At 38.4% G+C, this 22,753-nt stretch overlaps 1 protein-coding gene and 1 pseudogene across 9 annotated transcripts in view; both read left to right on the forward strand.

Moving 5' to 3' along the window:
• Positions 1–226: 226 nt before the first annotated feature.
• LOC102542672 (tRNA methyltransferase 10 homolog C-like) lies at positions 227–1,403 on the forward strand (annotated as a pseudogene).
• Positions 1,404–4,654: 3,251 nt separating this feature from the next.
• Positions 4,655–22,753, forward strand: part of LOC102537036 (rab5 GDP/GTP exchange factor) — a 94,786-nt gene continuing 76,687 nt past the window's right edge. For 4 of the 9 annotated variants that reach the window (XM_072943049.1, XM_072943051.1, XM_072943052.1 and 1 more), the window contains exon 1: positions 4,667–4,793. The gene's annotated coding sequence lies outside the window, so the exon portion shown is untranslated. The other 5 variants (XM_072943046.1, XM_072943048.1, XM_072943050.1 and 2 more) reach the window with 5 other exon arrangements.

Below are 22,753 nucleotides of genomic sequence, written 5' to 3' on the forward strand. Positions count from 1 at the left end.
GTTATATAAAGTCAAAATTCCTGTCTTAGGCACACATTATTAAAATTTTAAATGATAGGACAATTCGAACATCAAAACAAATAATTATAGTTCGCACGGCTGTATGTTCCCCAATACATCTGCCACCAGTGTCTATGTCCCCAGGGTGAGCTGCAGCCACCCCCTACTTCTCCAGGAGTCTCTCCAACACCCATGGGGCTTTTCTTACATGCCTGTTTCCCACCAAATGAGTGTTAGTATCACTTTCTTTAGACCTTTTGCTAGAATTTTGGTGCCATTTACCCTTCATAGGAAGAGAAGGGTTTTATTTTCAACAGTTTTGCAGAGATACATGTCTTCCAAAATACCAGCAGTGTCCTGTCCTAATAAGGAGAGTACATCACCTCCTCAACAGCTGGAGTAGGGTGGGTGGAAAATTACACTGAAATCTAGCATGCAAGAAGAGGAGGTTCCAACAGTCTCAAGTAGCAAGGAGGAAGATGCTCTAGCTGCCGGCAGGGAGTTTATTGAGATGTGGAGATTGCTTGGCAGAGAAGTACCAGAACACATCAGGGATGATGAGCTCAAAACCAATATGGAATGTGTTTCTAAATCATCCAAAAATATTTAAAATACTTATATGTTAGGGAAAAAGTGAAAAAAGCCAAGCAAATAAAAAAGGAAATGAAAGTAGCAGCAAAAGAACAAATGAAAAAAAAAATCAGCTACCAGAAACCACTAAGGAAGATAAACAGCAAAACTTTCTACTTCTATGACTTCTGGATAGGAATACGGACATTGCAGTGCGCTGGAAGGGTGCCCAGGCCATGCGATTTGGACAACCTTTGGCTTTTGACATGGCTTATGATGACTATATGAAACCAAAAGAACTGAAGAATTCTGTTTCTCAACTTTTAGAAAGGGAAGGATGGAACAGAAGAAATGTTGATCCTTTCCATGTTTATTCCTGCAACCTTAAAACAGGTGGTGCTTACTATAGAGAGTTAGTTAAACGTTACAGAGAAAAGTGGAACAAATTGCTTTTAACGGCAACAAAAAAGTCTCATATGGATTTATTTCCAAAGGACAGTGTTATATATTTAACTGCAGATTCTCCCAATGTTATGACTACTTTCAAGCATGACAAAATTTATATACTGGGATCTTTTGTTGATAAAGGTATGCAGCCAGGCACATCTCTAGCCAAGGCAAAATGGCTGAGGCTGGCTAGAGAATGCCTCCCATTGGGTAAATAAAATCTCCCAGTGAGACACAGGCACCAAGAATCTCACCTTAGATCAAATGCCAGTTGGGAAGATGGGAAGAGGCTCTGAAGTTTGCTCCTAGGAGAAAACATACTTGTTATCTGGAGCTTTCTCACAATTCTCAAGAGTTTGTTGAAGAAGTCAGAGACTTTTAATTCATTTCCAAGAGGCTCTGTAAATAGATGTCACAGAAAAAGTAGCTTGAATGAGGATATTTGACAGCTTAAAAAGTAGATGGATTAGGAATACAGTCCTATAGTCTATTTCATCCTGAATGGAATTCACTTACTCTTTTTTAAAAGGTCATCTTTCCAAACTAACTGAAATATTGTGTCTTTCTCAAATTAATTAAATGTCTGCAAAACTTTGGAAATATGTTTTATTATAAAAAGGAAAGAATTATATTAATGGGCTATAACCCACTGAATAAAGTAAGAATCCATGAATTCATGTTGACACAGATAAATAACTACATAAAAGAGGTAGAAAGGACAGTTGAGTAAAGTATCAGCTAATAAATGTAGAAGGAATGATGGAGTTAGAAAATCTCCATTTAGCAACTGTCATGATTATAACTGATTTAGGCAAGAATTATCAATGTATTCTAAAACTGATGAACTAAATTTTTCTTTAAACCAGGATATTTACATAGTCGCAAAGTATTTTCCTATAAATTACTAATTAATTGTAAAGGTAAAAACAGTAACTTCTCAGTGGAGACACCTGAAAGACTCCACTTGAGTAATTAAAAGTCAGCATTAGCTAAAATGGGACAAACATCATGTACACCACCTATCTTAACACCCTGAGAAGAACACAACATTATTTATGAGATTTTTCTGCCAAAAATGAATAACTCAAATCTAATCATGGGAAAACATCAGATAAACCCAAAGTGAGGGATATCCTTTAGAATTAACCATCTTATATTTTTCCAAAATGTCAAGAGTATGAAAGACAAATTTAAACGGAGGAACTAGTCCAGATTGAAGAAAACTAAAGAGACATGACAATTAAGTGATCTTAGGTTAGATTTGGGACCAGGAAAAAAATAGCTATAAAGGACATTTGGCGGACAATTGATGAAAATTGAATAAGGGCTGTAGATTAAATAATAGGGTTTTATCAATGTTAATTTTCCTGATTTTGATAATTTTGCCTTGGTTTTCTCAGAGAATATCTTTATTCTTAGGAAATACACACTGAAATATGGAAGAGTCAAGAAGCATGATGTTTGTAACCTAATCTTAAAGAGAATTGGAGAGAGGAGGAGATTGAGCAAATAATAAGGAAAATGGGGCAAATCTACAAATTCAGGAAGCTTAAAGAACTTCAAGATAAATTCAAAGAGACACAAATCAAAACACATAATCAAACTGTAGAACGCCAAAGAAAAAGAATCTTGAAAGCACCAAGAGAGAACCAATTCACATACTAAGGAAGCCAGAAGGCAGAGAGATGTCATATTTAAAGAGTTGAAATAAAAACCTGTCAACCAAGAATTCGGTATCTGGCAAAACTATTGAAAAATGAAGGAGAAATTAAGACATCCTCAGATAAACAAAAGCTAAGGAAGTTTGTTACTAGTAGACTTGCTTTCTAAGAAATGCTAAAAGGACTTCTTTGCTGGCTCTTTCTCTTTTGACCCACTCTAGGATTTAATTTATTTTAGTCCTCTTTTATCTTCACTTTTCCAATGGGACCAATATTTATAAGATGCAAAAACAACACATAAATTGAAATAATATTACAATGAATATCCATATAACTATCATCAAGCTGGAAAACTAAAACACTGCCTCCTCAGTTAGCTATACCTTTGGTGCCCCTTTCTAATAGCCTACAACACCACCCCTTCTCCCAGAGGGGAGTGTGGTAGTATAGTGCATTAATGGCCCCAATGAGTCAGACCTTCCAATGTCCTCACTTTTGCTAGTCCCCTCCCACATTGACTTTGGGGTTAGCCCCTTACTTGCTTTGCCCATTACCTTTTGGTCTCTTCTCCTACCTTCCCTCAATTCACTCTGCTACAGCTACACAGGTTGGAGGTGTCAATAGGGCCTTTGTATTTGCTGTTCCCAGTGCTTAGCGCACTCTTACCCAGATATTTGCATAGCAGTGTAGCTAGCTCCCTCATTCTTTGTTTTAGCCACCTTCTCAGCCAGGGCTTTCCTGCCCACCCTAAAACTTCAAACGTCTTGGTTGCACTGGCTTTCCCTCTTCCTTGTAATATTTTTCTCCAAAGCACTTATCACTATTTCATGTTCTACTGTAAATAATTTATTGTTTATTGGCTCCTCCACCTCTCCCCTAGAATGTAAGCTTCTCAACATAAGTACTTTTTGTTTTAAATAGTTTGGTGTCCTCAGCCTAGCACACATTAGGTGCTGTGGAGGAGGGAAAATAATTTTCCTTCTGCTTTCCTGAGCTCTTGGCTGAGACTCTTATAACAGAGTAACAAGAGAAAAACAAGTAGAAATTTATTAACATGTATACCTCACATATACATGGAGATGCCCAGGGAAAAGGATTAGAATGCCAACTTAGGTATCATTTTCCAGTAAAGACAAAAGAGGAAAGGGATTGTCATCGCATATTCTGCTACCCTCCTGTGTTAAGGAATAATTTGAGAAGCGAATCAATCTCCATTTTGCAAATAATGAGCAAAGACGGAGAAATAAGGCAACCTGTTCAAGCTCAGAGAGGGAGCCTTCAGCAAATCTGGGATTCCAACCCAAGTCTTCCTCCCGAACATAACACTATAGTATTTTCTTTCTTTTTTTTTTTCCCAGTCGTGACTGCACTTTGTACTACAGAATGCATCCAGAATACAGAGGCAACTACTGTCTCCAGCATTCCTGAAACGGGAATCACGGAGAACGGGACTCCGTTTATGACTCGACCATTAAACACTGTGTGGCGCTAACTTATTTAACTTCTGGGACTAAGTTATGCTCAGCTGTAAAACCGCCTTCTAGATCAACCGATCTCTTTAAGGTCCTTTAACTCGAACCCTTTTAAAATCCTGAAGTCCGCGTGAAGCGATGGCAGCCTCATTCCCTCCAGGGTGGAACCGTCCGTCTACTGATCCAAACACTGCTCTCCGGCAGCCTCTGCCTCTGCAAGCCCGACAGGGGCCCCAGGGTGCGCGGCACCCGAGGGGCGGGATCCCGGAAGCGGCTGAAGAGAAGACAGGGAAACACCTGTCTTCTCCGCCGGCTCCCGAACCCTCCAGGTCAGCCCCCCAGGACTGGCACCGAGGCCGCCTCCTTCCTCTGGTCCTACGGCTCTGTCGCTGTATCATTCACGCTAGCCTCGGCCTCGCTCCACCCAGAGAGATTCCAACGGGAACCTCGCAACCGCATCCTCCCCACCAGCGCCCAAGCCCCGGAAGTGACGTCGTGCGTGCGTGGCGTGCGCTCGCGGCGCCGGGGGCGGGGCGCGCGAGAGGGAGGGCCGGCGTGAGGGCGGGTTGTGGACTGGCGCCGGGACCTACTCGAGCGACGCGGGGAGAGCGGCGGACCCGACGCCGGTGGAGCCGCCTGTGAGGTACGGACGACCGACGGGGGTTGAGGGAGGCGCGGTTTTCGGCTCGGCACAGCTGGACGGTGGCGGCGGCGTCCCCGCGGGGGCCGCTGGGTCATGGGTCCGTGCTGTCCACCCGGCCGGGGCCACCTCGCTCCGGTGTCTCCTGCCGCCTCCGTACCAGCCCGGGGCCCGGCGGCGCGGCCCTGGCCGGCCCCTCTCAGCCCTCTGCGTGCACGGCCTGCCCGTTTCAGAGGCTCGTCGCCAAGTTCTCCAGAGTCCGGCCCAGCTCCGACGGACAGACACGTCTCGTTTCCTGGCCGCCTTCTGCCACCCGTCCGCCCCTCGCGCGTTGGCTTACCCCTGGCCGGCTCTCTCCTCGCTCTCCAGTCGGCGTTGTGCCAGGGGACACCTGTGGTGGTGGCCGGTCGGGTCGCGTCCTAGGCCCTTCAGGTACCCGTCGCAGCCCGGCCTGGGCAGGAGCGCTGGGACTTCACCAACCCGCGTCGGTCTTGGGGAGGGGAAGGTTCCGGAGTTGAGAGGATGCTGTCTTTCGTGGCACGGGCACTGGAAGACTGGTCCTAACTCTTGCCCGGTGGTTGAGGACGAAGTTGTAGGCCTGGGGTTTGGAGCAGAAGTCCCTGTTTCCAAAGCGTCTTGGAGGAGGGCAGAGGTGATGCCCATCACGGAAGTTTAGTCGACAGAGGCAGGAAGGACTCGGCCGCTTCATAGAGTAGGTCACAGCCTGCTGGTGGTGTCTCAGCGCTGGTGACCAAGCTCTGTGGTTGGCAAATGTGTCAGTGGGCGCTGGGGTGGGGTGGGGGGGCTCGTTTTACCCGTGAGATTAGATGTGGAAATTTGTCAGGATGAGTTTACAGCCTCACCTGGGGAGTACTTTTTAGATCTGAAGAGTTTTATTTTTGGTTTGGTTTTTGAGATTAAAAGATAGTTACAGTTGCTAATACAAAAAAAAGTTGCACTTTTTTACCCCCTGTAAACCTAAAACTGCAAAACAAACAGAAGTCTAAGTCAGTTAATTAAAATACCAAGAAAGCTTGGCGGAGTGCAAGATTTGATTTTATTTAGTCCATCTGATGATAAATAATGTTAATTTTAAGAGTTACTGATTCATAGGTGGAAGATTAAGAAGTGTTCAAGGATTTGAATGTTTATTGATCTTCGAAGCAATCATTTTCTTCTCTCTAGACATTAGCCACTTAAGGAGTCAGGGACAGCAAGGATCCTTTCAATACAATGCGGTGAGCAGCATGAGCTTGAAGTAGAGCACTGAGGAGCAACGCCCTAAGTGTCCTGAGGGACGGTAGGGTGTGGAGCGTTGAGGAACTGTATTGGGGAATACTGGAAGTGTCTCGAAGAATGAGTGACATTTAGACTAACGAGGCCGGGTGGGGATTTCAGGTGTAGTGGGGATGTAGGGGAGGGACCACTAAAGGAGAAGAGGCCAGTAACTACCAGGAGGTGGTTTTTGAAAAGTGAAAAAATGCAGGGCAGAGAGTGGTGGCAGATAGGGACTGAGATGCAGGAGATTCTTGGACTTTTATCTGATGATGACAGAACCAAGTAAGGGTTTTACAGAGGGTTATTTGCCTCGTTAAAATGGAATTTGACGTGGATCTTACACCCTGGCTGCTATGTGTCTGATGAGGATTGTGCCCAGTATAGGGCTTGGTTATGTGCTAGCTTGTATTTTAATCCTCTCTGCTCATTAAATGTTTGAATTGAATTGTGTACTCATTTACTGATTGTTTATGAGAGTGTCTGACCCTGCTGATTTGTAAGCTTCTGTAAACAGGAATTCTGCCTTTGTCTCTTTGCATCTCAATCCAAGTTGAGCATTCACAAGTATTCCATGAGGACTTGATGAGGACATCATTGGTTTCTGATGTTGGTTTTCAGTGAAAAAAAAAAAATTGACCAGTACTTAACTTATTTTAATGGCTTCATGTAGAAGAACTAGCATTTACTTGTGTCAGTCTTTGGCTAGAGGCACAGAATTTCTGTCTTGAAAATATGAGTTCAATTTTTAGCACATGTGTTTATACTGGTTGCAAAGTAAACATCTCTAGCAGAGATGACCCATCCCTAAAGTGTAGAAGATACCTGTGTAACATAACACCTGTCTATTCTGTGGCTCAGAATAGAAATGCTATTAAGTAGCTTCTTAACCCAGCAATAAAGTCGCACTGAAAAAAAGATTTCACAAGAGGCCAGATATTTTGAAAGTCTTATTAAATGCTCATTTTTATCGTAAAGCATTATAGAAACATCATGTATGTTGTTTCATATGACTGAAATGCCTTGACATATTCTAGGCTATTGTTGAATATTCAACACTTAGGAGAACAACAACAGTTGACTTACCTTTATCCCAGGTAGTATTACGTAACTCATAATTTATCTGTTTGTTATTTGGATAAAACTCCTAAAATGCTTTAAGAAAAGGCTGTACTTTATGGTGCTGCTTTCAAGTTACCCTGTAAGATTCCTGTTGTTGGTGTAGTTACTACAGTGGGATAGGAAGTCTATAATTTTTATTTTATTGTATAGCATTATTTCATGTCTCTGGTGGCATAGCTTACTTGTTTATGGTTAGTGGGAAGGGTGAAGGACTGTAAGTATAATCAACTAATTAGATGAATATGTAGTTAAAAGTCAGAAGTTATGATCAGAATGTTAAGTATGAGTTCATGATGGAATAAAATTTTACCAGCTCAGAGTCTTAAGCTTTTTATCGTCCTCAAATGACAGCAAGATTACTGAAATCCCTGAAGCAGGAATGTAGCAGGACCCTTTGGGGCTCTAAAATCTGTGCTGTCTCAACCTTAAGGGATGGTCGGCACCATAGCATCCCCTACACTAGGCACAGGGCAGTGCAGAAGGAGCTGTACAAAAATTTTATGAGTCATTTTTTAAGCTAGTGTATTCAGTTCTTATTCAGAATAGATTCTCAGTTGCAGTTGCATTTATGGTGGTTTGGTCCATATTTTAAAATAAAAATGACTTTTGGGGGATTTTTACATGGGATATATTTACAATATTCAGTGTGCTCCAAAGGTAAAAATACATAATGAAAGTGTTTTATTTTGGTAGTTCCTCTATTGTTAGAATTTCCTAATTTTAGACATGATATTTTCTACAACTCTTTTTTTCTTTTAGAGTGCAAGAAAGATAATGCCTCTAGAAATTGAACTCATAAAATGTTTATTAATGGAAGAAAATATCTTCTTATTGTGTTACGCTGTTTTTTAAGTGGAACATACTATTTACTTATATCACGTCTTGTTCCAGAAAGGATTCCTAATGACTTACAAAGATATATACAACATTCTGTTGGTAACATAACAGAAATAAAGGAGGGGCTGAATTCAGGATTGTGGGAGAAAAATTAAGATGGAAACAGGAATGAGATCTGTACACAAAGTACTTGGACTGAAGTCTTAAGCATTGTTAGAGCCACAAATTTGACTCTGCTTTTTAGTAGCCAGTTCAGAGAGAAATGTGATCTGTTACATGGTGCAGTGACCATGAGATAAAAGACCAATTCCTCCTTTGGATTCCCAAGGATTCCTTGTATGGAGAAGCTCCTCAACTACATCATCCTTAAGTAAATGCAGCATGTATTTCAAAGGGCTATATTGTGTTTTACTTTATTTTTTAGTAAAATCCTCATTGTCTCGTTGTGTAGGTTGATGACATAACATCAAAACATAATTCAGTGAAAACAGTTCTGGTGCTGGCAAGATGCTGTGGTGTCTAAGCACTTAGATCTCTAGACTGGTTAACTTAAGGATCTGTTTCAGATTACCTAGATAAGTAGATGGGGATTGCACAGTCTTCAGGTTACGTTTCATAAATATTTTGTTTCTCAGTGGAGCTTTTGTTATGAGTTTATGAGCAGTGGGGTTTGCATTTGTGCTTCTCACAAGTTCTCTGAGTACATCTATTTTTTATGTTGTTTGGTTAATCACAGAGCCATATTTTTAGTAGACATGTTTTATCACGGGGGGGCATGAAAATAGAGGAGTCTTACAAGCACAAATATTTAAATGAAAGTCACCTCACCTCCACTCAAAGATGGGCTAAGGGAATACCCTTGTATACTAAGATTTATTTCTAGAAGTAGCTTTGGAGTGTTAACTCCAACACAGAGGGCATTGGCTTGGAAATTCCAGACATATAATTTATTTTTAGGAAGGAAATAGATCCACTCATCTTAGATGTAGTGCCCAGTAAATTAATATATCTATATTTTCCTCAAGCTAAAAAGTTGCCCTTTTAAGTAAAAATAATTCAAATTTATCAAGTGCTAGCATGGGCCAGGCATGTGCTAATAATAAGCCCTTTATATGCTTTATCTCATTGTTGTCTTCTCCCCTTATTGCCCTTCTTAAAAGAAAAACAAAGAAATGTGGTTCAGAGCAGTAACTTGTTCCAGGTCATACAAGAGCTGGTGGAGACTTTGAACTCAAATGACAGACTCAGGGTTCTGTACCTGGCACTTCGTACTACTTGAGGTGGATTAGGCTGAGCCCACAAGATGGGACTAGGCGTGTACAGGGAATGGAAGTAAACATGTTGGCAGGTATTAGAACCCACCATTGCAGAAGGGCCCCAACAGTTCCGGATCTTCCCGGAATCCAGAAACTACATAGTGATACAAACTATGGGCATTTGGCCATAGTTTATAAAGCTGGGGAGAAATATGTCTTTGAGATATTCATCAAGATTGGAGAAGTGGGAAATGCATATATTTTTTCTGTTTGTTATAAGTTTGTCTCATAAGATCAGGAAAACCACAATAATAGTTACAAAGATAGTATGCCATTCTGGAAAAGGAGGTTTGTGTTATATTTTAGAGTAAAACTTTAGCTGATATTCTCACTGCTGTGATTTAGGGTGAATTTAGATCATCCTTTTGTAGTGACATTACTAGGTGTATTCTGTGTTTTATTAGAAATTGTATCACATTAGAGTTGTACAGATAAATAAACCATTATTTACTGTGAGTTTTCATATGCGTCTGTTCCACGTAATTCCAGATCATTTTATTTTGAAGTACTGTACTAGAGTTCCTACAGTATATTCTAAGTTGTGACCTAGCCTATGAAACTATAAAGAACAGAGAACATCCTTATTCTTCCTTAATCACTAAGCGATGGGTGGAACTGTCCTTGCCTAAATATAGTTATGTAACAGTGGTTTCTTAATTGCATTTCCATCAGGCTTTTGTCATTGTTAAGTAAGTTCCTGAAAAATGAGTTGGGCTAGTGACCTAAGTTTTGAACAGGATATTATAAGCAGAATACAAATTAAAAATATGAGAACAAACAAAAAACCCCACCATAAACTGATGAAACAGAACATCTAATATCCATTATAATTAGTGTCTCAGGAAGTAAAATGCTTGGCTTTTACTTAGCAAATTGGATTATATTTTTATTTGTATAAATTAATTAGCCTTTGCAGTTGGGGTTGTAGTGTGATAAGTGTGTAGATTTTATTTGTCTGGGATTTCAAATGTTGTGTAGTTATGAATGAACACATCTCAAATACCATTTATAAGGAGTAATTAGATGGCAGAGTATTTTCACGCCCATATGCTAGCTGCTGATGCCTTTACGAAACATCATGTGATGTTACCTCCACCAGGAAATAGAATGTCTGATGGGAGAGAATACTGACATTCAACATTTAAATCCTTTGAATATCAGCTGTATGAAGTAGACGCCACTTTCTCACAGACGCCAACTTTATTTTTTTATTATTATTACTTTTTCTTTTTGATGGGGAGGTAATTAGTTTTGTTTGTGTTTTAAATGAAGGTACTGGAGATAGAACCCAGGACCTTGTGATGCTAAGCACGCACTCTACCACTGAGCTGTACCCTCCCTACCAGGAGCCGACTTTTATTCTTGCACATATTTGAGAATAAAAGGCAGGCAAATTTTGTTGTTGTTGTTGTTACCCATAAGAGTTTGTAGGCTGTTTCCTTAAGAATTTTTGCCTTTTCAGTACTTTGGTCTTGTAATTGAATAAATAAGTTTATATATATATATATTCAACTTAAATAGTGCTTGAGAAATAAGTTGGGATTCTTTTGAAGTTAAAATTCTTAGATTCTGACAGAAAAAACTGATTAGGAGATTGGATTTTAGCCCAAGTTCCGTCCCCAAGCACAAATAATAATAGTTATAATGGTGAGTCTGCCATTTAGGTAAGTGTAATGCAAAGATCTCAGTTTCATTCTTCAGTGAACTCTTTAGCTGTATTTGGAGAAGAACAGTCTGAGTACTAGGAAATACTTTAAAATTTTTTTTTTCTTTTTCTGAAGTTAATGTCAAGGAGTCTAGTTTTTATAGTTATGAATTTTAGTGACTTTATCGAACTACCCAGTCTGGTAAACACATCACCCCAGAATATCTTCTGATCTTTATTAATGTATATGTTTTTGTTGTCTAAAACTGTCTACCTTTTACTTTGTGGTTTTAAATTTTTAATATTTTGTGTAAGTATTTCAGAACTCACCATAAGGTACATATGTGAGTTTTATTGTATTGCAGAGAAGTCCATTATTTAAGCTCTGTGTTGCTGTGTAGTTCTACCCTTCTTTGAGCTGCCATAGATTTTCTAAACAGAATTGGTTACAGCCAGTGTATTCTTCTTAGCTCCCAGTGATGACTAATTTCTAACCACTTTGCTCACATTAGAATTTTCTTGGTGGATTAACACTGTTATCCTTAAATCATTAGTAGTGCTGTTTGTCTTAAAGTCTACTTTGTGTGATACTAGCGTAGCTTTAGTAGCTTTCTTTGGTAAATGTTGCAGGCTGTATCTTTTTTTCATCCTTATACTTTCAAATTTTCTTTGTCCTAGAAAGCATCATGAAGTTAGATTTAGGTTTTTTTTCTTTAGTCTGACAATTTTAGTCTTTAAATTAGAATCATTAGTCCATTTCCATTGGATGTAATTGTCACTATAGTTGGTGTTATATCTGTCATTTTTTCTTTTTGACTCACCTGTTTTGGTCCTTTTTCCTTTATTTTTTTCTACCTTTTTTGGATTATTTATTATCCAATTATTATTTAATTTTCCTTTCTAGTAACGTCTTAGTTATATATTCTTTTGTGGTGTGGTTATACTAGAGATTATAAGATACACTCTTGACTTACAATAGTCTAGTGCAAATTATACTTTTATCACTTCTCCAATAATGCTAGAACTTTAGATACTAACACCACTTGTCCTTTTCCTGTGTTACTGTTTCACCCATTTAGATTCTACATGTATTTTAAGACCTATAAAAAATTATTGTTCCTTATAATCAATATTTACGTATACTTACTTACATATTTACTCTTTCCATTGCTCTTTATCCCTTCCTGTATTTCTATGTTTCTGTTTGGGGTAGGATGATTTTCCTTTCCATCTCAAGAGTTCCCTTTGGTATTTCTTATAATGCAGGTCTATCCATAATGAATTCTTTCATTTTTTGTTTGTCTGAAAATGTCTTCATTTTGCCTTCATTTTTAAATAGTCAATGAACACCACATTTTAAGTAGGCGTTTATTTTCTTTTAACACTTTCAAAGTGTCATTCTATCATCTTTTGTCTTTTTTTTTTTTTTGAGAATTTAGCTGTTAGTTTTATTGTTGCTCCTGAGAAAGTAATGTGTCATTTTCCACTGGTTACTTTTAAAAGTTAATTTTTTGGTTTTGATTATCAACAGTTTAATTATGCTATGTTTTTGTGTGGTTGTCTTTGTCTTTGTCTTTATTCTGCTTGGGGTTCAAAGAGTTTCTTAAATTTGTGGGTTGTCTTTTCATCAATTTAGAAAATTTCATTCTTTCCTCTTAATATTACTTCTGCCCTGTTTACTGTCTCCTCTCCTTTTGGAACTCTAGTTACACATCTGGTAGAGTTTTTCACAGTGTTCCTCGTTCTCTTTACACTTTTTTCCCCCTATATCTTTTGTTAGTTTTTCTTTCTGCTTCAGTATGGATATATTTTATTGACATGGGCTCTAGTTACTAATCTTCTCTTCTGTTGTGTCTGGTCTGCTATTAAATCTACCCTTTGAATTCTTAATTTTAGTTAATATACTTTCCAGATCTAGAATTTCAGTTTGATTCTTATAGATTCTCATTCTCAGTCGAAATTTTTCATCTTTTTATATGTTCTTTCCTCTTTTTTCTATTTTTTTCAAATAGGAAATTTAAATAACCATCATTATTTTAAAGTCTTTCTGTTAACTTCAGTGTCTGGATTGTCTGAGCATCTGTTTCTGTTACTTGTTTCCTTTTGGTTTTCAGTTAACGTGAATGCTGAGCGCTGTGAATAAAATGAAGCTCCAGATGATGCTGTTCTTTTTCAGAGAGGAATCCCCCCTCCCTTTTGCCATCCAGGTAGAGTGGGGGCTCATCACCTAATCCTGTTTGGAATTGAGTTGATGGTTAAGGTTGTGTTGCCAGTTTGATAAGGCTACGATTCCCTCTAGTTTGCCTTTAATACTGGCAAGTAGCTGGCTGTTCAGGGCTCCAACTGATTGGCTAGTGAATTCCCTGGGGTCCTTCCCTCTGGTAGCTCCTGTACTACAACCTTGGCTCCTGAGAACGAGATTGCTGAAAATTCCACTCTTGATTTTCAGTTTTGTTTTGAAGCCCACTTTGTACAACTACAGCATTTGGTAAATGTCTTCAGGGGAAAAACCATCCTCTTGTTAGGCCCAGTTCTTTGACTCTCTTCTTTCACTGAGATCTTGACTCCTTGAGTGTTGCTTTTCACCTCTTCCAAGAGCTCTCATGGTTCCTTTGGATTCTCAGCCTTTTGCCCCAGAATCAGCAAATGTATTAGGGTGAAAAGTGGTTGCAGAATGTTACTTTCTTTCTCTATGGTTCCTTTCTTTTTCCAGAATCTAGGCCCTTTTAGTCTTGGTTGCTTCAGGTGCTTTCTGATGTCTTTAAACACTGGTTTTAAAAATATATCTGGCTTCCCTAATTCTTAGCAGGAATGTTGCTCTGCCACCAGCTACTCTGTCATATTCAGAGTTTCCCACTAGGAATGAAGTTATGGGAAGAAATTAATCTTTTAGTAAGTGTGGTGCTTACTTTATAGCAGTGTTTCTCAAAGAGTAGTTCCTAGCTTCATTATCCAGGAATGTTTTAGAAATACAAATTCTCAGGCCCTATCTCACCTTCTGAATCAGAAACTGGGCTGAGGCCCAGTACTGTCTGTTTTAACAAGCCTTCCAAGTGATACTTAGGCATGCTAAAATTTGAGAACCACTGCTTTATAAGTTAGTCATTTTACTATTTAAGTTTCTCCTCCTACCTTCATTGGGCCGTGAAGAGTGTATAAACATGTTAAAACTAAAATTTAACTGAGTAAATCTGAAGATCTAATTGCCTTTATTAAAGGATGTGTGAATCAGGCAGCATCTCATCTGGCAAACAGATACTCTGAGGGTTTACACAATATGGAAGACTTTTATAGTAAGAAGAGGGACAAGGGAAGGAAAGTATCAACAAGGAAAAAATGAAACTTCATTGGAGGAAAGTAAAAGTTCAGGTGATGACTGTCTTCTCATTGACAGAGCTGTGACGTTCTCCATTGGCTAAGCTTGTTGCTGGGAAAGAACTTCTTTCTCTTGCTGAGGTAGTAAAGCAGTTACATTTCCTGTTTGGGAGTACAAGGTACGTCTCTTCCTGTTCCTGAGTCAGTAGCTGACGTCTTTCTGTTGGAGTAATTGATGTCTTCCTGTTTGGGGTAACTGATGATGAGGATGATGAGTGTAGTGGTGGTAGGGCACAAGGGCTTCCTTTCCAGGCCATCCTGGCACCAGTTCTATTTTTATTTTTAGTTTTTCTTTTTAAATGGAGGTGCTGGAGATTGAACCCAGGACCTCATGCATGCTAAGCATATGCTCTACCACTGAGCTACACCCACCCCTGACACCAATTCTAGCTGAGGTTTTCTTTTACTAATTTTCACAAGGAACAAAGTAAAAGAAAGCTGTCTCTGCAGGTACTTTGTCAGCCTTCTGAATAAATCATGTAATAAATTTAGAAAATACCTATTGAGTACTCATCCTGTTCTTGGGCACTGTGTTGTCTACAAACATGGAGTAGACAAGTAAGCAAGTAATTGTAATAGAGCATGAGTATTATAATAGCCATATTTATAAAATGCTATAGGAACTAGAGAGAGAGGATTATTTTGTCAGTGGGGAAAGAGGAGTCAGATGTTATTTGAATAGGGTGGGATCTGAAGGCCGACAAACAGAAGGGTATTCTAGGCTTGTTCATAAATAAGATGACCATGTACTTCATTATCCAAAGCAGGTCACTTTTGAGAACCAAAAGGGTGCTTTTATGCCAGGACAATAGGCATAAGCCAAGACTGTTCTCACTAACTGAGATCTATGATCACCTTATTTGTAAAGAGCAGGCAATGCTGTGAATCCACAGTTCCGTGTCAGCTGGTGGAAAATGCATTTATTTCAATTATTTATAGAATTTGCAACAACTCTTATTGGATGGTTTATTAGTTTCCTAGGGCTGCTGTAACAAATTACCACAAACTCCTTAGGAGGCTAAAAACAACAACAGAAATTTATTCTTTCACAGTTCTGAATGCTAGAAGTCTGAAATCAAGGTGTCACCAGGGCCATGCCCTCTCTGAAGTCTGTAAGAAGGATGATTGCTGGCAGTCTTTGAAGTTCCTTGGCTTGTAGCTGCACCCCTCCAGTCTCTGCATTGGTGGCCACATGGCCTCTGTGTATGTCCTTGTGTCTCTTCACGGCTGCCTTAGAAGGATACCAGTCTTTGGATTTAGGACCCACCCTAATCCAGTATGGCTTCATTTTAACTAATTATATCTGCAAAGACCTTATTTCCAAATCAGGTCACATTCACAATATTGGGGTTCAACCTATCTTTTGGTGTGGAGGGGAGTGGAAAACAATTCAACCCACAACAGTTGGGATGGTTTTAGCAGCTTTTGAAAGTTTCTGCAATTGAATTTGGTTAATTTTTTGTTACACACAAGGCACTTCTCAGAAGCTTAAAACGTAATACAAATATTTGTTGGATTGAGCCATCTAACAAATCTGAATAAGTACATTTCAATCCAGGCAATTGCTTTTTGAATTTCTCTCATCTCATAGACATGTGTCTGTCTCACTTTGCCCAGCGGTAGCAACCGGCTGAGGACAAAGTGGCTGCAGCAGAGCTAAAGGTTGGGGTATAAGTTTGAAAAAAACAAAACAGAAACCTTTGATCATTGAAGCCACCTCCACCTTATGTTTTGCACTTTGCTGTTACTTTAAGCTGAGTTAAGAGACATAATTTTTGGTCGGTTACTTATGAGATAAATTGACCAGTTAGGGAATTGGCTGCTTCTGTGGAAGAGAGGGTAGAACACGGTAGAATGGGGACTAGAGCAGCTAGGTTATTTCGCATGTAAATGTGAGTTATTCGCCTGGGGAATGGCATGCTCAGATTGGAATCATAATTTCACTTCAGTGAAGAGGGTGTGACATGGTACAATAGAAGATTGTTGTCTAGAGTTCATTCCTTAAGAATGCTGCTGTGCTGGCCCTGCTCATTCCAGAAGCATAAACTCTACATTATGTCCCATGGGTTTGATTATCATTTGGAATTATTTGGGCAGGCTAGTGTTTGGATACTTTGTTTTGTTATGTTTAACACTGGAACTCTGCCACTGATTCTCTGTGACATTCACATTCGTTTTGGAAGCAGTGTATTTAATGATATGAAAGTCAGTGAAACTTGGATACCAATTTGAACATGAAGTCTTTGATTAAAACTATAGTATCTTCATAATATATAAAGCCAAGGATTAAAAGATAACATAAAAAGAGCACCTGTATAAAGAAAAAGGATGTCATAGAAAAATGAGTAAAGAACAGGAAGAGTTTAACTCTTCAAAGAAAATATGCTAATGATCAATAAATACCTATAAAGATGGTTAATTTAAGGAAATGCATATTAAAATAAGTCTTTTTTTTGCCTTTCAGATTGGCAAAAATTAAAAATTAATAATGCAGTTTTTATGAGTTTGTGGGAAAGTAGATTCGCTATAGGTAGGAAGATAACTGGGTGCAATCTTTTTGTGAGGCCAGTTTGATGGTATACATTAAAATTTACAATGTACAAACCCTTTGACATTCCATGTCTGTTTCTAAGAAGCTATTTCCATTTTGTAAATGGTCTGCTCATATCCTTATCCTTTGTATCAGAGCTTTACAGGTCTTATTAGTATAATTTCTAAATATGATAAAATGCTTTATTGTCCTACTTACTTAAAATATTTTTGCTAGTCTCTTATTTGCCTTCTATTTTGGTTCTAAGTGGGGCCTTTAAAAAACTAGGTAGAAGTTTCATTTCATGTATTCAAATCTGTTTCCTTTCTGATTTCTCCTGCAGCTTGTAAGCTGAGATAGCCCTCACCTCTTTAGAAGTTTCATAAATACTTAATTTTATTTTTTTTATTTTTCTGTTTGTCTTTAAAAAACTTTAACACCTTAAGATACTGTAATTAATTTGGGGGGATATCAGATTGCTAACCAGTTATTCTAGGAATGTTTATTGAAAATTCCTTTCTCTTCCTTCCTCTAATAATAAATTATTTTATGTATTAGCATATTCATTTTTGGGTCATTCTGTTCTGTAGTGATTTGCCAGTTCTGTTGCTAAGTTCACACTATTTTAACTAGTTTGCCAAAAGTTAGTTTTCAGTAAATTAAATTCATTTAAAATATTAAAAATTTTTAATCTGTTATTGCTGATCAAATATGGAATAATTTTGTCAAGTTCAAAAAAGTCTTTTGGCATTTTATTGTCATTTATAGTGAACTTGAAAGTTCTGAAATATTTGCCATTTATATAATACTTAATTTTCTCGTACTTTGTCCTGGTATGTGTTGCCAACTATTTAAGCCTTCCTTTTTTTTTTTTTTTTTAAATTGAAGTATAGTCGATTTAGAATGTTTTGTTAATTTCTGGTATACAGCAAAGTGACCCATTTATACATATATATATATATGTTCATTTTAATTATAGGCCATTACAAAGTATCAAATATAGTTCCCTGTGCTTAACAGTAGGACCTTGTTACTTTATGTATAGTAGTTAGTATCTGCAAATCCTGAACTCCTCATTTATCTTTCCAGTCCTGCCTTCCCTCCGCATAACTGTAAGTTTGTTTTCTGTCTGTGAGTCCGTCTCTGTTTTGTAAATAAGTTCATTCATGTCCTGTTTTTTGTTTTTGTCTTTGTTTTAAGATTCCACATATAAGTGATATCATATGGTATTTTTCTTTCTCTTTCTGGCTAACTTCACTTGGTGTGATGATCTCCAGGTCCATCCATATTGCTGCAAATGGCATTATTTTATCTATTTTATGTATTTAAATCTTATTTATATCTCAGTATTTTTATGCAGCACATAAATTTTTATTGGAATAGTTCCTTGATGTTTTTACATTTTGATACTATTGGGAATGAGATCTCTTTTTATGTTTCCTAAACTGTTGTTGTTAGGCTATTATAAGAGTTTCATAAAATTCATATACACGTATTTAACTTGTTTAATATAAACAAATTATTTTTATAATAGTAAATAATTTTAAAATTAATTCCTCAGTGTTCATAGTGTTTTAATTTCTTCTTTCAGGCCTTCTAGATGTGTAGTCAGATTTCCCATACTAGACAGTAAGCAATACAAGGACTGAAACTTTATTTTTACTTCCATTTGTATCCCAAGTGCATGTCATGTAGTGTAAATCAGTATATAAATATTTGTTGAATAACTGAATGAGATCATGATGAGTAGAGAAAGCACTACAAGAATATAGTGACTGTCTCTAGGTGGTGTTTTCTCTAATTTCTACTTGTCTCTATGTCTCAGATTTTTTAGAGTAACCATCTTTTACTTCTATAACTGGAAAAAAGCAAATTTAAGGGAAAAAGCTTAGCAATAAATTCTATTTCTTAACTGAGCTTCAAGATAGTTTATCATTTTAGTAGAGTTGAGTGGATGTTTTCTATAAATCCCAAGTGAGTAGCCCAGAGAATTGATCTATGAGGACATGACACTAAACTCAAGAATAGGAAGCAGGACTCTCACAAGGAAGATAGGAGGAAGCTACTCAAATCTACAAAGTATTTTTTGTTTTATGAAATGAACCTGGTTTGCATGCGGAGCCTTAAGGAAGAACACACACAATGTGAGCTTTGTACTGCTCTGGCCGTTTTTAGGATACCTCAGCCCAGATTAAGTCCTAGTCCTGAGGCAGAGTTCACCAGAAACTCAACTGTCTCAGCAATAGAGATCTTTTTATTCCGGCATCCCTAACGTGAGTGGGCCAGTTGAATTATGCGTTCTTTATGCCAGGTTGCTCAATAGAAGCCTAGTTATTGGAGTGCAGTGCTCAAACAGGAATTGGGTATGGCCCCTCTGACCTCCCTCCTGGGTGCAGTGATGATGGTAGCTCTGGATTGTGGCCCGTCTGACTCAGGATAGGTCTTTCTGCCCAGGGAAGACAATTGAGTCTCAGAGTTGATCCCCCATGTTCCTCCCTAACTGAAGAGAATATGCTGTCTATATAGCACTGATGTGGAGTCTAGGTGTGCTGACTGTACTGGCTTTGCCCCACAGAGACAGCTGTCATCGCCACTACATAGCCTTTCACATCATGGCAGGCACTTTTTTTGGTGGTTCACTTGCTCACTTTGTTTTCCATACTTAGAAACAGGAACAATCTGAGTGGTATATTCATCTGTTTGATACACATTGGTTCAATCATAGGTGTTTTTATGTAATACATTTTAAGTGGAATTTAAAAAAACTTAATTTGAAATCACAGATTAACAGGAAGTTGCAAAAATAATACAGAGAGGTCCTGTGTACTCTTCATCCAGTTTGCCCCAATGGTTCTGCCTTACATAACTACAGTACAATGTCAAAACCAATAAATTGACATCTCCATAATGTGTATGTATAGTTATGTGCCATTTTATCACATATATAGATTCCTGTAACCATCACCATAGATAGTCAAGATACAGAACTATTACCACTAAGAGCTCCCTTATGCCACCCCTTTATAATCACACCCTGAACTATTCCCAGGTTTGGTAATTCACTAGAAGGACTGCAGGACTCATGCACTCCTGCCTATGTTTTATTGTAGTGAAAGGATACCAGGCAGGACAGTAAAGGAAAATGGTGCATTGAGCAGAATTTGGAGGATACCAAGCATGAGCTTCTAAGAGTCTTCTCCCAGTGGAGTTGATGGGGTGCATTTAATCCCTCAGCAACAAACTGTAGCAACATGTGTGAAGTGTTTTCTGTTGGGGAAGTTCACTTATGCCTTGGATTCCAGGGTTTTCACATACGCACAACCACTTTCGTGACAGACCACAGTCACTACAACTCCAGACGCCCAGAAGGAAAGCAGTGTTCACCATAGGGCACGTGGACTGTCCAGACAAGTTGGTAAGTGTGAATGGAGACTCCAAGTATACGAAACACCCTCATCAGTTAGTACATAAGGACACCCCAAGACCCCCACTCTCAGGAGCTGCTGAAGGGTCAGTCACACAAGCAGACCCTTTTAAGAGTGTGCATGATTTGCGCAACTCAGGCCTGCTTGGTTAGCTCCTCTACACACCCTCACTTGTTGGAAACAGGACATAGAGAAACAGTTCTGGGCCCAGGGTGGAGGTGAGGGCTGGCTAGGCTGGAGTCCCTGCTACTTTAGGTAGAGTGCCCAGGGAAGGCCTTTCTGAAAGTACAATGTGAAAACTGAGACCTGAATGATGAGAGAGCAATCACCATGTGAATCTCATCTGGGCATTGGAACACAGTGCAGAGACCCCCAACAAGAGAGATTGAAAGGAGGCCTGTATTTGTTTTCTCTTGTTGCCATAATAAGTTACCAGAAACTTAGCAGCTTAAAACAGCACCCATTTATTATCTCAAAGTTTTGTGATTCACAACTCCTGGCCAGCTCAGATGAGCCCTCTATTAATGATTTTAAGAGGTCAAAATTAAGATGTCATCTAATCTGGGCTCTTATCTGGAGACTCTCAGGAGACTCTGCTTCCAGGCATAACTTAAATATTGGCAGAATTGAGTTCAATGAGGTTATATGACTGAGGTCTTCATTTCTTTGCTGGCTATCAGCAGAGGGCCATCCTTACCTTCCAGAAGCCACATTCCTTACATTTCTCCACCTTCAAAGCCAGCAATGGTTCTTTGAATCCCTCTGGCTTCCATTCTGGTCTCCTCTTCTGCTTTATATTTTAAGAACAATTTTATTGAGGTAGGATTTACATACCGTAGAATTAACCCATTTAAAGGGCGCAGTTCAGTAGCAACCATCACCACAACCAACTTTAGAACATTTCCATCACCCCAAAAAGAAACTCCATACCCCTTAGCATCTCCTTTATTCCCATCCTCTGCCCCTCAGTCCTAGGGAACCACTACTCTACTTTCTGTCTCTCTAGATTTCACTGTTTTGGACATTAATATGAATGAGATCATATAATGTGCGGTCTCTTATGACTGACTTCTTTCACTTAGCATAATGCTTTCAAGGTTAATCGTGTTGTGGCATGTGTCAGTACTTCATTCCTCTTTGTGACTGAATAATAATTTATTGTATGAATATACTGTTTTTTTTTTTTTTTGTCTTTCTTCAGTTGATGGGCATTGGGGTTTTTTTCCCCTCTCTTTGGACTATTATGGATGATGCTACTATAATCATTCATGTACAAGTTTTTGTATGGACATGTTTTCATTTCTCTTGTGTATATACCTTGGAATAGAATTGCTCGGTAACACTAATTAATATTATTTGAGGAACTGTCAGATGGTTTCCACAAGCAGTTAGTTTCCAAAAGAAGCTGTACCATTTTACATTCCCACCAGCGGGGTATGAGGGTTTCAATTTCTCCACATCTTTGTCAGCACTTGTTATTATCTGACTTTTTAGTCCTAGTGTGAAATAGTATCTCACTGTGGTTTTGATTTGTATTTCCCTAACAACTAACGATGTCAAAAATTATTTAATGTGTTTATTGACCATTTGTGTATTTTCCTTGGAGAAGTGTCTATTCAGATCTTTCATCCATCTAAAAAAATGGGTTGTTTATCTCTTAAAATATTGAGTTGTATAACGGTTCCTTATATATTCTGGGTAAAAGTTCTTTGTCACATGTATGATTTGCAAATATTTTCTCCCATTCTGTGGGTTGTCTTTTCACTTTCTTGATGAGGTCCTAGGAAGCACAAAAGTTTTTAATTCTGATGAAGTACAGTTTATCTTTTCTTTTGTCATTTATGCTTTTGGTGTCATATCTAAGAATCTTGCCAAGTCCAAGATTATGAAATTTTACCTCTTTTGTTCCCCAAGAGTTTTTATAGTTTTAACTTTTGCATTTAAATCTTTAATCCATTTTTAGTTAATTTTTGTATATGGTGTGAGGCAAGTCTGACTTCAGTCTTTTACATGTGGCTATCCCAGCACCATTTGTTGAAAAGACTCTTCCATTTGATAGTCGTGACCATAGATGTGTGAGTTTATTTCTGGACTCAGTTCTTTTCTATTAAACCACATGTATGTCCTTGTGACAGTTCCACCCTGCTTTGATTATCACGGCTTTGTAGTAAGTTTTGAAATTGGAAACTATAAGTTCTTTTTCGAGATTGTTTTGACTATTCTGGGCTCTTGTTCTCCTCTGCACTTAGGACTCATATGCTATTATTGGGTCTAGCTGGAAAATCCATGATAATCTCTCTATTTTAAGGTCAACTGATTAGTAATCTTAACTATCTGGGAAGTTTTTGTTTTGTTTTGTTTTGTTTTTTTTGCCATGTAAGGTAATATTGTCACACAGATCTAACACCAGCGTGGAGGTCATGGAGGCACAAGGCCTT

Source organism: Vicugna pacos, chromosome 18 (assembly GCF_048564905.1).
Source record: "Vicugna pacos chromosome 18, VicPac4, whole genome shotgun sequence".
In the NCBI taxonomy this organism is placed as follows: Eukaryota; Metazoa; Chordata; class Mammalia; order Artiodactyla; family Camelidae; genus Vicugna; species Vicugna pacos.